This window comes from Priapulus caudatus, unplaced genomic scaffold (assembly GCF_000485595.1).
Source record: "Priapulus caudatus unplaced genomic scaffold, Priapulus_caudatus-5.0.1 Scaffold2686, whole genome shotgun sequence".
Taxonomy (NCBI): Eukaryota; Metazoa; Priapulida; class Priapulimorpha; order Priapulimorphida; family Priapulidae; genus Priapulus; species Priapulus caudatus.
The window spans coordinates 19253-26673 of NW_014579747.1; the positions used below are offsets into that span (position 1 = coordinate 19253).

The window sequence follows — 7421 nt, forward strand, 5'->3', positions numbered from 1 at the left end:
TTATTATTATTATTAATATTATTATTATATTGTAATATTAATATATTAGACCAGAGAATGCGCGGTTTTGATCCACGATTCTACATCTTGCTCGCCGCTCCAACTCTCTGTTGCTTCCTATCGCAGCTCGCATTGCTCTACAAGACAATGAGACAGTACATCACGTGGGAGATGTACCGTAAGAAGCTGCTCAAGGTCACAAACGGATCCGTTGATCTCTCCCGTCCGCCACCCAGGCAACAACCCGAATTCGTACAACAGGCAGAAGATGGCTACAGTGAGTAATTGTGTTTATATGCTACGCATTTGTCACTCCCGACTGCACTTTGACGCCGTTTTTTTAAATGTCGTGTTACATGTTACGTTCTTATACACGTGCTGCTTTCCCTCTAGACTGGACATAGAGACAAGGTAGAGCATCGGTAGATATGTATACGTCATATATATTATCTCATATATATCTATATATCTATATATCTCATATATATCTATATCTACATATCTCATTTATATCTGTTATGTACGATCATACATCTGAGTAAACTGTGTGTGTGTCACAGTGTGTGCGTGTGTGTGTGTGCGTGCGTGCGTGTGTGCGTGTGCGCGTACATGTGTGCGTGCGTGCGTGCGTGCATGTGTGCGTGCGCGTACGTGTATTATGCTTGTGTGCGTGCGTGTAGTAGCCGTGTACGTGTATACTTGTGTGCGTGCGTGCGTGCGTGCGTGCGTGCGTGCGTGCGAGCATGTGTGTGTGTGTGTGTGTGTGTGTGTGTATGTATGTGCGTGCGTGCGTGCGTGCGTGCGTGCTTGCATGCGTACGTCAACATCTAAGGGAATATCGGAGTGAGAGAAAGAGAGAGAGAAAGGGAGAGTGCGCGCGTGAGAGAGAGAAAGAAGTACAAGTTCAACGATCTACAAAAATAATAACGCAGTAACAGCAATTCGCCGTCTATAGCACTCAGAAAATATACACGCACACAAATAATTGACGATTAATAAGCTCTCTAGGGTTTAACAGCTTGCTCGTATGAATAACCGACTAATCGCACTAAAACTCCGATCATAATAGATGAGCCATTACCTATGCATGAGCCCTTCATTCCTCGATAACAGAAAGAATTAAGGTTGTGGCCTTTAATATCTTTAGTAGCTAGCCTATCACAGCTTGACCTAGGACATACACACACAATAACAGAAGTTACAGGCCCATGCACGCAAATCGCATCAACGTCTTTCGTTTTTTTTATATTTTAGGGCCGTGCCATTTCAAGATATGTGCCGTGGGACGGAAGCAAGCGCGCATGTTCGTGCGATGACCGGAATTTCACACTCTCCCCTCCACGTCGGAATTGGGTTTTTTGTTTCTTCCCTCTTTGCTGGCGACACGAGCGAGGATGTCGATTTTAAAGATGGCGTAATTTGCGATGTTAATCTTCGCATCGCGATGTGTGAGAAACAAAACTAACTAAGCCAGTTCGAGAGTTTCGATAAGTTATAAACGACACGAAAATCTCCCCCAGTACCGACGGAGTGTAATATAAATAATAAAAAACGACATTGCATGAAGCAACGGGAACATATTTGCTAACCTTTCTCGATTCCCCGCTCAATCACTCTCTCAGTTCTTTCTCACTTGCGCGCGTTTGTGCCGTTCGTAACGTATTTTAGTATACGTCCAACGTTTTGTTACCACCTGGGGCTCTCTCGCCGAGACGTTCTTCTTAGACGATTCGAACTAACACTTTCGCTAGCCTCGTGGGAACGGGTAGCGAGAGAGACTATAAGATCGTGCATGAGTAACTGACACCGACATGCGATGGTGGTAATTTATTAACGCGGACAGTCTTTAGACGCCCACGCACACAGACACGCCCGCATGCACCCACGCATGCACACACACACACAGACACGCATGCACACACACACAGTGTGTGTGGTTATCTGTGTGGGTGCATGAAAACGCGGGCTCCTTCGGTGTCCGCGATGTGTGTGTGTGTTTGTGTGTGTGTGTGTGTGTGTGTGTGTGTGTGTGTGTGTGTGTGTGTGTGTGTGTGTGTGTGTGTGTGTATGTGCTGCAAAGATCGCATTGAACTGAGCCGTCAATCTTATCGCGTAATTATAGAGAAATCGGACGAAGAATGCAAAAACATCTCGCGTTTCCCGACATTTATGCTTTTAAAAACATCGCGGATTCTCAATCGTGCAGGCAGATATCCCGGCTTACCCTTTCACGGGAAATCCCGGCTTATGCATTGGGATGAGATTATGCCTTGGTCGTTTGCCTAGAGATAGTGTATTAATTATATTGAATTTGGAATTAATTGCGAAGCTGCTTAGTTACGGTGTGATAATGATGTGCTAATTACAAGTAACATTTATGCATGGCCGTTACATTTTATTCACTGTCCCATCGGTTAAATATACAAACAGATAAATAAAATTATATACCTATCTCTATCTATATGTGTATTTATGACTAAGCGTATTTGTTTCTGAATACGCCTGATTTTAGCGCTGATCATTGGTTCAATATATATATATATATATATTCATATTCATATATTGATATACATGATAACTGTCGGAGCGAAACATTGCTCATATGCATGATTCAGCGACGCTAGTAAAACACTAGAAAGCATCGTTACTGTTTCCAAGGACTCAGTTATACGACAGACGTGATACATTAATATTCTATTCATAGTATATTTCTATGTTATTTCCCTCGTATAGTTGTCGGCGTATTGCAATTGGTTGCTCCGCATTTTGCGCAAGAAAATATAGCGAAAGGAACGTCCAATCGCAAAATTTAGCAACACTCGAGAAAACTGGAATGCATTGTAACTGATTTCAATGTACTACAACGACATTTGTAATAAAAATCGTAAGCTTTTATAAGAACACGAACGTTTTATTAATCCGCATTATACGAACAATATGTTTGTTTTCGCGATAAAATGTATGTTATCAAGAGTAAGATAATATAGGATATTATTATACCTATATTACCTATATTATCTTACTCCTGATGTTATTACGAAAGGTGGGCGATGGTTAGTGATATTATATAGAGTGACGCGTTATTTCAATAGAGATATTTAACACAACAAACGTTCTTACGCCCGCTCATGGAATAAAATCAGCGACAACCGCAGACGAATAAATTACTTATAATTTCTAGCAACATGATCGCTAATTTATTTACAATTGCTTCTAATTTCTAGAAACATGATCTTAATTAACTCTAGTACTATTGACCTCGTCACATACATGTGCCTGTGGTAGAGCCAATGAAGGCTATAGCACTAGACAGGGTCGTAGTCTGTGGGTGCATGGGCAAGGGGGCAGCTGCCTCCCTAGATATTGGAGCAAAATTAAAAAATAAGCTTAGCTAATAATCGTAAATAACCCTAACGCGATTTTTTTGGTCAATTATCCGTGACAGCCTTGTCTCAGACCAACCATTACCAACACTATGGACGTCGATCAAGAGCTGCGCCCGTCGCTCATCATTACACAGTTGAGTCATGACATTTTGCTCCCCCCCTCCCTATAGGAATTTGCTCAGCCTACGGCCCTGCACGCTAGAGCTAAATCGCGACATACTGCTACACAGTCCTAGATGCTTGATGTTTTATAAGTAGTCAATCGCAGATCTAGGTAATGTTTTTAATGGCTAATCACAGCAGCTACAGCTAATGTTTACGCCACATCATTGATAGTAATTATATTATTGATGATTCATATAAGTAGAAAAATGCACGAGAAACTTTGATTTACCGCCTGTCGCGCTCTCTGCGACGCGGCTAGGCCATGCAGTCGCTACGATTCTGTCACAGGTGATGACAATCGAACGCAGTTGTCGCTGCAGTGTGTCAGCGTTATTAGACGGTTGCCACGGAAACATGCGTCTCTCGTTAGCTTAAGCGTGCGGAAATGGCGTCCATGAACAAACAAACCTGAATGACATTAACGCGAATGAATGAACGCGGGGATGAATACTGAGTGGCTCGTGATGCCGCTACCTGATGTAAAAACCTCGAATTAAACTTTGTCGGTCGAAACAATTTATAAAAGAAATCGTTCAGAGAATCTTCGCTGATGAGCGACTTTATAGGATACAATTACAACCCCAATATTTAAAATGTTAGAATCTATAAAATACTGTTATTATTTGTTTCCACGCCATCGGTTTGCGCTAATGCGCGGATATCATAAATAGAAACTCGATCCTTGCGCATATTGCTAGGCATTTAAATGAGCAAATAAAGGCTAGTATCCATTACGATACAACCGTTCACATGAGAAAACTAGACACAGCGGGACTAAGAGAGTGCATACCTCGCGGCGCGCTGTAACATGCGATATAATGTTAACAGCGAGGCTCGCGATGCTTTGCTTGCTGATGCTGGACGTTCTAAGGCGAGCTGCTGCTGATTAGGACGGCTAAGCGAGCTGTGCTGATCGATCCGCGAACGCGTGTAACATGCTATACATGGTGTTAACAGCTGCTCGACTGCTGGCTATCAACACACACGACAAACACCCAAAACGAACACCACCCGAACACACACGAAACACACACACAGAGAGCATACATTAACTACCTGACTCCGTTGCGCGGAGGTATGTATAGTGAAATTGTGTGTGCTGCTGATGTGTTGTGGTGTGTATGGTGCGGGTGCGTGTGTGTGTTGCTCGTGGCGCGTGCCGGTGTGTGCCTGGGTTGTGTGTGTGTGTTGAGACGTCTCGGTGCGGATGGCTGGTGTGTGTGTGGTGGTGTGTGTGTGTGTGCATGTGTTGGTGTGTGTGTGTGTGTGTGTGTGTTGGTGTGTGTGGCTGGATTTGGTGGCTGTGTGTGCCGTTGTGGTGCGTGCTGTGGTGTTGCGCGCGTGGGTGGTGTGTGTTTTGTTGGCTCGTGTGTGTGTGTGTGTGTGTGTGTGCTGTGTGTGTGGGTGTGTGGGTGCGTGTGTGTGTGGGTGCGTGCCGATGTAGTGTGTTGGCGCGCCGCGGTGTGTGCATGTGATGTATGTGTGTGCGCGCGTATGCATTTGTACGCGTATGAGTGGACTTGTTCGTGGGCGTGTACGCGTTCGTGAATTTGATGGGTGCACGTGCGCGTGTATAGAAGAACTACCGACGGAAAACGCAAAGGCGCGCAGTGACGCAGGACACGTGAAAGCAATCAGCTTATATACCCGTGCAACACTAATCCAGTGTCCTAGATATAGTAGCATTCGCTTGCGTTACCACCAGCCATTACTCGATCAATTCAAACAGAGGAATCATTCGATTGTAGTAAATTAACTCGCGAGGCAAAAATATACCTGTTTACGTGCCGCTGGGAAGAGCAAATTTAATTTGCTGTAATGAGCAGCGTTAATTAGCAGCATGACGTCACGCGCTCACTCCCACGCGCCCGTAGAGAGTTGAATACACGAGAAGAACGCGTTACATATTGAAAAGCCTTTAGTTCGCAACACGCGCATACATCACCATCACGCTCTAACACCTCCCATCCTACCTCCGCTACTGTCTGTTCGTTTATCCTTGTAACATCGATAATGACTGTTGAGTATTAAACTGATCATGCACTCTATTTTACACTTTAAACAATGTTATCAGAATTTCCTGTTTGGTATGCGATGCATATTTTCTAAAATTAATTGCTTGAGATGAATCATATATTACAATATTAACATATATTACAGTATAATTAACAATATAACAAATATTACAATATTACAAAGAGCTAGAAATAAATCGTAGACGATATCGACATCATTAAACACATTACGAGTGTTATGCCGGTGCCAGCATTATATTGTCGGTATATAAAATAAGAGTTTAAGAAAAACTTGTCACACATCCCGCTCAGGAACTACAATAGCAGATTCCAGGTTGAAATCCAGTCCACATAGCGAAAAATAAGTGCTCGATATTTTACTCAGAAACAAAAGTTCTTTGCATTAACCACGGGAGCATGAATAGAAATAATATAGATAACCTAGATAAATATAGATAATATAGATTCTGACGTGTCAACGCGTGACATCACTAGTATCTATTAGCTACTTAGTAATTATAAACATATCAGTACTAATCTATTAGCTATTTAGTAACGATTAGCTATACCTTGCAGGGGCGGATCCAGGGCTGAAGCTAGACAGTATTTTTCCAGATTTTAAGGGCACATCCCTCAAAAAGGGCACACCACCCCACAGTGGGAGCCGTTAGGCGCGGAAGCAGATGGCGGGGGAGTCTGGGGGACTTTCCCCAGGAAATTTCAAAATTTCAAGGGTCCCTGGGCATAAAAATTAGCACCATTTGAGCACATTTAGTCAAGCAGCAATAGCTAAAAACCATATGGAATTTTATTTCTGCTTCATTTTGCCTGCGCTTTGCATATACCAGCAATTAATGCAGAATGATTCAAGCGCTTCCCTTCTTTTTTATATATCAAAGGTAATTTTGTTACCATGTAAAATTTTGATTTTCTTCAAGTCCTGTCAATGAATCAGAAGAAAAAGAAAACAAATAAAGAATATAGCCAAATTCCATCAAATTGTTTTCTGTATTTTTTAGCGCAAAATTTCGAAGGGTACTTTGAAATCTAGACCGTATTTCCCAATACGGCAAATACGGTCTGAATCCGCCCCTGCCTGGTCATAACGACATCGCGCCAAAATAATGGCCTTCACACTTTGGTGCGATAGACGTCATTCATAATGGATCACTACCTTACGACGACAGCAACAATATGACAGGAGCGACTCCCGGGGATTCATACGTCTAATAAACACACTCACTGTACATTACACATTAACGCTTTCCTTGAGGCCTCAACGGCGACACTCCCCATTGTTCTGATCGCTAATAAGATGAAAATTGTAGTGGATATACAATTGATATAAAAATAATTATATAAATATAAGATTTAAATTGTAGTGGATAAACGCATAAATGGTGACTTTCAAATAGATCGGAATAATTAAATTATTTACTTTTCATTATCGCAAATAGGATGAAACTTGTAGTGGATAAACGCATAAATGGTGACTTTCAAATAGATCGGAATAATTAAATTATTTACTTTTCATTATCGCAAATAAGATGAAAATTGTAGTTGATATACACTTGATATAAAAATAATTATATAAATATAAGATTTAAATTTTAGTAGATAAACGCATAAATGGTGACTTTCAAATAGATCGAAATAATCAAATTATTTACTTTTTATTATCGCAAATAGGATGAAACTTGTAGTGGATATACAATTGATATAAAAATAATTATATAAATATAAGATATAAATTGTAGTGGGTAAACGCATAAATGGTGACTTTCAAATAGATCGGAATAATTAAATTCTTTACTTTTCATTATTTTAATATTGCTCAGCTTTGATTACATTATAA

The 7421-nt window shown here is 41.3% G+C and overlaps 1 long non-coding RNA gene across 1 annotated transcript in view; it reads left to right on the forward strand.

Annotated features, from left to right (window-relative positions):
• LOC106818950 overlaps nt 1–2901 on the forward strand; it is a 3851-nt gene extending 950 nt beyond the window's left edge. Inside the window, exons 2-3 of the long non-coding RNA XR_001395321.1 lie at nt 127–277; nt 1255–2901. This is a non-coding gene — a long non-coding RNA (uncharacterized LOC106818950). The remainder of the gene's footprint in view (nt 1–126; nt 278–1254) is intronic.
• The last annotated feature ends 4520 nt before the right edge of the window (nt 2902–7421 follow it).